The sequence below is a fragment of the Chenopodium quinoa genome, unplaced genomic scaffold (genome assembly GCF_001683475.1).
Source record: "Chenopodium quinoa cultivar QQ74 unplaced genomic scaffold, ASM168347v1, whole genome shotgun sequence".
Classification (NCBI taxonomy): domain Eukaryota; kingdom Viridiplantae; phylum Streptophyta; class Magnoliopsida; order Caryophyllales; family Amaranthaceae; genus Chenopodium; species Chenopodium quinoa.
The window spans coordinates 2,432,798-2,441,009 of record NW_018743014.1 but is presented as its reverse complement, the minus strand read 5'-3'; positions in this window follow the sequence as shown (position 1 = coordinate 2,441,009).

Below are 8,212 nucleotides of genomic sequence, written 5' to 3'. Positions count from 1 at the left end.
AGTTCACAGTGATAATGGGACTGAATTTAATTGCTTGTGTATTTTTTCAATGCTACCGAAATTTTGTTTCAAACATCGTGTGTCGGAACTCCACAACAAAATGGGCGGGTTGAGAGAAAACACAAACCCATCTTGAATATAAGAAGAACATTGAGATTTCAAGCCAATTTGCCAATTTATTTTTGGGGTGAGAGTGTTCTTGCGGCCGTTTATTTAATTAATCGTACTACTTCTCCCTTGCTACAAAATAAAACCCCATAAGTAATTTTGTTTAACACTTGTCCCTCATATGATTCCATTCGTACTTTTGGTTGTCTTTGTTTTGCTCATAATAAAAAAGCAAAGTGGGATAAGTTTACAAGTAGAAGTCGTAAATGCATTTTCTTGGGGTATCTATTTGGGAAGAAAGAATGGAATATCTTTGATCTTGATTCGAAGGAATTTTTTGTCTCTCTTGATGTGAATTTTTTGAGGATGTGTTTCCATTTCTTGACCTGGCTTCTTCAAATATAGTTCCGAAAAATATTGTGCCTTTTGAATGATGTTGTTGACTATGATTTGCGAAGTATATTGCTAAAAATGATGAACCTCGACTTGTTGGTGACATGTATGGTCGAGGATGATAATATCAATGAAGAAGGGGTGGGAGTGAGTGATGTTTCGCACACCACTACTTAGCCCGTAGGGAGGTTGCGCCCACAGGAAAGTAGTAGGCCGCACATGAGCAGCTCACCCACGACGCGACCTGGCAGTGGGCTCCGCAGGCACCCCATAGTTAATGGCTGCTAGCCGCAGGGGGTTGTGGACCACGCTGCCATACCATCCTCTTCTACCGTAACAGCTAGTGAGCAACATGCATCTCCTCCCACATCAAATTGTGAGCAAATTGTTCCTCTTGAGCAACTAATTGATTCCAATCCTATAGAATTATTGGGTAGCGGAATGAGGGAGAAAATACCCTCAGTAAAGTTACGGGATTATGTGACACATACTATTCATGCTCAAAGTCCATCTCGAGCATCGCCTAATACATCGTCTCCAATGCATTCCTCAGGTACTTCCTATCCTATAGCACATTATATTCATTGTGACAGTTTCTCTATGCATAATCGAAAGTTTATTGCAGCTATTACTTCTAGTAAGGAGCCTTAGTATTTTCAAGAGGCAATGAGAGATGAAGGTTGGAGAAAAATCAATGAAAAATGAAATAGAGGGATTAGAAAATAATGGCACGTGGACAATGGAAGATCTTCCGCCTGGAAAACGAGCTCTTAGTATTTAGTGGGTATATAAAATTAAATATAATTCTGATGGGACTATTGAATGTCTAAAGTCAAGATTAGTAGTCTTTGGCAATCATAAGCAGGAGGGCATTGACTACACCGAAACGTTTGCCCTCGTGGCTAAAATGGTTATTGTTCAAGCTTTTCTTGCAATAGCAGCTTCTAAAAATTAGGAGCTACATTAGATGGATGTTCATAATGCCTTTCTCTATGGTGATCTCAATGAGGAATTGTACATGAAACTTCATTCCTTCAGGTTTTGAGTCCTCTCATTCGAATAAGGTATGTTGTCTCCGAAAATCTTTCTATGGCCTGAAACAAGCACCAAGATGTTGGTTTGCTAAACTTGTGTCCGCTTTGAAAGAGTTCGGTTTCTTGCAATCGTACTCCGATTACTCTTTATTCACATGCTCCAGTGGCACTATATAGATTGATGTACTTATTTATGTTTATGATTTGATAATTTCTGGGAAGGATTTCACTGTTTTAAGGGTATTCAAAGCATATCTCAGTGACTATTTTCATATGAAAGATCTTGGCTCTTTGATATGTTTTTTGGGCATTGAGGTTGATCGTAGTTCTGCAGGTCTCTTCCTTTGCCAAAGGAATTATACTTTTGTATTGATATCATTTCTGAAGCTGGCTTGTTATTAGGATCCAATCCCGTCGTCTTTCCAACTGAACAAAACCACAAGCTGGGTTTAGCTAGTGGTGAAGTACTCTTTGATCCTGAAACCTATCGGAGACTTGTTGGTAGGTTGATTAATCTAGCAGTCACACAGCCAGATTTGGCTTATTCAGTTCATATATTATCTTAGTTTATGCAAGAACCAAGAACAGAGGATTGGGAAGCTGCCTTAAAGGTCGTGCGATATTTGAAAGGTACTCTTGGACAAGGTATTTTGTTACGATATGATAGTGATTTAACTCTACTACGAGTGAGCAAGTATAAGATTTGAATATTCATAAGCCTTCTCCATACTAAAACTATAAAGAATATTCCAATTAAGAAATGGCATAGTATAGTATATAGATTCAAATTTTTTTTTTTTTTTTGACAGGAGTATATAGATTCATATGACACTTAAATTTTCGATAATATATAATTAGATCGCATATCTAAATGATTGCCTTTAGTTAATGAACATAATATGTTCATTAATGTAAATTAATTAAATCTTAGCTAGCTCAAATGATACCATTGAATTCGTTTCTAATTATTTAAAACTAATTTAAATAAAAGAAAAAAATTCAAATGAAAAGAGAAGAAGAAAAAAAGCTTGAATTTTTTTTTTTTTTTGAAACTAGAAAAGAAAAAAAAAAAGAAAGAAAAAAGGCTTGAATTTGTTAATATGATAGCGAATGTATGAGAAAATTAGTAATTAACATTAAATAAATTTCAAACATATGTTAAAACCATGCATGAATTCTATTTTCTTTTTTCGAAAGACAAACCATGTAAATTAGCTAAAACATGGTATAAATTTTAATATGAAACGCAAATACCTAATATTGGAAAATTTGTCAATTACAGCCATAAAAGTACCCATTTTGCTGGTTATAACCATCAAAGTTTATTTTTGCAAATTACAACAAAAAAAGTCACCCGACCTTTTAGACTATAACCAAAATTCGATGTTCGGCCACTTTCACCGAAATATAACATCATTGTATCAATTAATGATTCCAAACTTGCATTAACCTAAACATGATACTAGAAACCAACATCATATTAGAAATATTAATTAACACCCTAAACATGATGCTAGGAATTAAAACCAATATCCTAACATGATACTAGGATTCAAAATCAACATCTTGACATGATACTAGGAATCAAAAGAATAACTAAGTAATAGAATTACTTACTTTGATGCCTCATACCTCTCTCTATTAAAACAATACACACGTTAGAAACTTCAAGAAAGATTAAATCAAATAAACCAAATAAATCAAATAAGAATTGAAATATAGATTTGGGACCAAACCCTCAGAACTATCAACCTTTCACGTCGAGGTCGAAGGCATCTTCGAGATTAGCTTGGAGTATTCAAGGCTCATGAAGGAGGTATGGTGTTTGTTTGGGGAAAAGTATCAAAAGATGTGTCTTGGGATGTCTAGGCTAAGGCTAGAAACATAAAGAAAGAAGAGAGAGAAAAGCTTTTAACCTAGAGAGAGGATTAGATGATAATTGTTGGTGATTGAAAACGGGGTAATACGACCTCTATTTATAGGGAAAAAAGAGGTCGTGGGATCAGAAATAGTCATAAATTGAAATCAAAGTAATACAAGTTCCATCGCGATGCGACAACTTTGTTGCGGCGCGACAACCTTGTCGCAATGCGATGGTGCTGTCGCTCAGCGGTGGTTTTTGGAAAACTAAATCCGTACGGTATTCTATTCCTAATCGGATTAGGTTTACTGAATATCCATACGTATTCTATTTTGACCGGGATCAGGTGTAATACCCCGTATTTTTGAAAGGTATTTTCTAAATTAAAGAGTATTTTAGTCTCGTATTTTGACGTATTTTCTAAATTAATTATTTTCCTAAAGAGTATTTTAGTTTTGGAGCCAATATGATATTTGAATTTTGGCGCCTAAATCATTTGTCTTATTATTTTACAAAACTAATTAAAAGGGATAATCCAATAAATAAAACCATTTTATACCAATGTTATAAATAGTATTTTTGATTTCTCAAAAATTAAATAGATAAACCGAAATTATATTAATTCGGTTAAAATAAATTAATTAAATTAATTTCCTAAAACTAATTAAATGGTATTTTTTGGATTTCATATACTAAAAATCTGAATTGTTTAAATATCTTTCCAAATTAACTATTTTCATAAATTAATTAATTAAATGAATTTCCTAAACTAATTAAATGGTATTTTCGGATTCTATATAATAAAAATCTGATTTAATATCTTCCTAAATCAATTATTTTCATGAAATACATAATTATAAAATATTTTACCTAATCTATGAAATTAACATAGAAAATTCGAAAATATTAAGTTAATATTTTCGGCCACCCTAATTAATTTAATAAATTAGACTAATTTCCTAAACTAATAAAACTAGAATTCTTCATTATATTTTTTGCTATTAATAAAGAAAAATCTGATTTTTATCCTTCCAATTATTAATTTTCAAAAAATAAATTTTATTGGATTATTAATTTTAGGCATAAAATTATTTTACAAAATCTATAAAATTAACTTAGAGGGACCGAAATTATTGAGCTATGTTGAGCTCAATATTTTCGGCCACTCATAATTTTTCTAAATAATTTTAATTTATTTTATTAAAAATAAAAATCCTTTAATATTTTTTATTTCTACTCTTAAATCTAAAATTTATTTGATCTTATTCTGTACTTGCACTCCAAGCTCAAAACTTGCTAAACAAAAATTTCATGACCAAATAAAATCTAATATTCTTCCATACATTTAATTATTTCCTAAACCCTTAAAACCCTAATTTCCATTCTTTGAAATTACCATACATTATACAACCCTAAATTGCTATAAACTCATCATCTAAACACCTATAAATACCCCTTCCAAACACCCCAAGACACACACTAAAAACCTCAAGAAATCTCCCTCTCTCTCTCACGGTTTCCTCTCCTCTTCTCCTCCCTCAAACTTCCGACCACCACCATCACCGGCGGCCCCTCACTGGCGACCACCAGCCACCACCGCCGGCAACCACCACCTCTCACTACCGGCCACCTTGCTTCCTCCTTTGCCTTGGTTTTCATCTTCATCCTTAAATTTCTCCTTTCTCCTAAACTTGTTTACAATTCTAAAATTTTGTAATTGAATTTTATAAATATTATTTCTTGAATAAATTACAGAATAAAAACAGAAAAATTATTTAAGTTATAAAAACAAAAAATTATTTTATTAAAGTATAATAATAAATTATAATAAAGTAATTCACATATAGGATAGATTGGTTAAGTTGTTGTGCTTATTTGATAGCCTTATATTAATTAAGGTTATAATAATGTGTAGGGTGATCGCAATTAAGGGAAGTAGTTGTGTGAATCGCTCGTGTTATGATCAAGGTAAGTTATGTGGTTTGATACCTTCGAAAGTTGTCTATGAAATTATTTTTTAATATATTTCTTATGAAATTATGATTTATTATGTTTCTTATGAAAATATGATTTATTATGAAATTTATGCTTATTATGTTTTATTATATTTCGTATGAAATTATATTTTATTGTGTTTCTTATGAAATTATGTTTTATTATGATTCTTATGAAATTATGTTCTATGATGGCTTCAATTAATGATTTTGGTTAATCAAAAGATACTTTGAATTGTGATTAAAATTGTTAAAAAGGATTGGATTAAAAATGATTTACAAGTTTATTGATATTCAAGTATAACAGATTTTAAAAAGGTGCTTTTAAGCAAATCAATCGATATGGTTATGAATCCCACTTAGGGAATGGATTAGAGAAGGCTATGGACTTTGCATGACCTAGTCTTTCCTCAAGATTGGCCTTTGTTCATAAAGTAAACCACTTGGGGGGTGTGCACACTTAGTGAGAAATTGGTTTTGAAACGTAATCGATTGAGTTTTATACTTGTCTTGAAAGAATTGATATGGAAAAGCTCTTACATGAGTATGATGTTGGGAAGATTGTTTTGGAATTTTTGGAATTAAACTAAAATGATTTAATTGTATTTTATTTATCTTACACATGATCTACTTAGCATAATTTGCTAATACGTGGTTTTGGCTTTGCCCTGTTTACCATTTATGGTAAGCAAGTGAACTTTTCAGGTGGAAGTTGATTGATGCATATGGGAGTCCACGGGAATTTCACCTAGCTTAGGGAAAAGTTTGAGTTTGTTCTTGTGTCATGAATAATGAACAGTTTTACTTTGAAGTACTATTAATAAAGAATAAAGAATTTCCGCTGCAAAAGTATTTTGAAGTATAAGCCTTGCGTTTTCACGCGGCGGTAATACGCCCAAGTCTATCTCTATGATATTTATACGTATTTTTCTACATATTCCGTAGAGGGAGATTTGGGGGTGTTACATTAGGATCATTGAAAAAACAGATGTTTTATCCGATGTAAAACTCTTAAATCTATAAATTAGAACCTTCTAGAGGATTGTAGAAGCTAATAATAAATCCTAAGGGATTTAGGATTAAAAACAACCTTCTATAGGATTCTAGAAACTTGTAATAAATCCTAATTGGTTTAGGAATGAGATTAAGGTTAATGGACCCTCCACATGGTCATCGGGTCGCAGGTAAGGCTTGGTTCGGCCTCGGTTTAGTATTTTGGCCATAACTTCTTCGTTATAAGTCGGATTTGGGCTTATAATATATCGTTGGAAAGCTCTTTTCAAACCCCATTCAACTAAACAATAATTGGACCAGAACTATGGACCAAAATAGACTGGTTTGGCCGTTTTATAAAGAAAACACAAAATAAATGATGTTCAAAGACACGAAATGAATGGTTTTGGGTTAAAACATTTTAGGAAAGGTTATAAATGGTCAAGGCTAAAGGGAACTTCAAGAGACTCTTCAACTCTTCACCTAACTCGATAATCAAAGATGTGAAAGTTACTCATCACTGGGTTTGGTTTTTGGGAAGACATAATAAAGTGTCTACAGAAGCCCCCACTTTGACTGAGTTTGGAGAAACGTAGGTTTCGAAAACAAAAGTCAAAGTAAGATCAATAGGGACAGAGAATGCTTCACTACGTTCTGCGATCCTAAATCATTCTTTTTAACACCGATACCTTCAAAAAGCGTTAATTCTACAAATAAATGAGTTAAAAACGCGTATCTTGCACTGTCGGGTACACGTCACAGTGTGATATCAATTTGCTAAATCAAACTTGCTTTGCTTGGAAAACTCCAAATTATAGGGAGCACCATCGAAGATTGCAGTGCTTAGCCACCTTCGGTTTAAAGTGACGACCTCCACATCTTAGGGAACGTCGTCGAAGATCGTAGTGCTTAACAATCTTCAAACTTCGAAGATCATAGTGTTGAGCGGTCTTCAAGTCTTAGTGGGACAACCTCCACATCTTAGGGAATGTGGTCGAAGATCACAATGCTTAGCGATCTTCAAATTTTCTTGCCTTCACTCCTGGAAATGGTATCCTCTCCAGCTTTGGAAAATCTACCGTAAAAACCCCATCTTATAAGGTTTTACCGAGCTTCAAATTGATTTCCGTAAAAGTCAATGTACTCCACCAATGCTTAGGCAGATTTAACCAATACTTAGGTGTAATGAAATGTGCCCAACCAATGCTTAGGTGGACTTAACCAATGCTTAGGTGTATTAAATATGTTCAACCAATACTTAGGTGAACATGTTTAGCCAATGCTTAGGCGCTCTTAAATATGCTTTGCCAATCTTTAGGCATGCTCAATCGTGCTTTGCTAATACTTAGGCGTTTTTTAATCAATGCGGTGATCGTCATCAGGCTAACCATCAATCAAGATTGTAATCGCATTGATTACCAATCAAATCAAAGACTCAATTATGCATTAAGAGGCTCAAATGGATAAATGTAGACCATCAAGTCAAATTGTAGGACCCACAAAAGATGATGCGGGAGAATCAGGTTATCGTGTTGCGACAGGTTTATCGCGCCGCGGCAAATCTGTCGCGGCGCGATGAATTCGCATTTCCCGAATTTAAACCCTTTTCTTCTTCATTTCATCGCTGCTGCTCTTCTTCGCCATTCCCTCGCGGAACTTCAAATCACTCAATCTTGGTCATTTCTCAACCGAATTTGCTCCAATGTGTCTCAAATTGTTGCATTTTCACTCTACTTCACCGATCTATGTAAGTTTTGCTCAAACTCTTCTTGCTTTTGGTGAATTTCGAGCATTTATCTTGCAAATTTCCAGAAAATTCAAAAAAATTT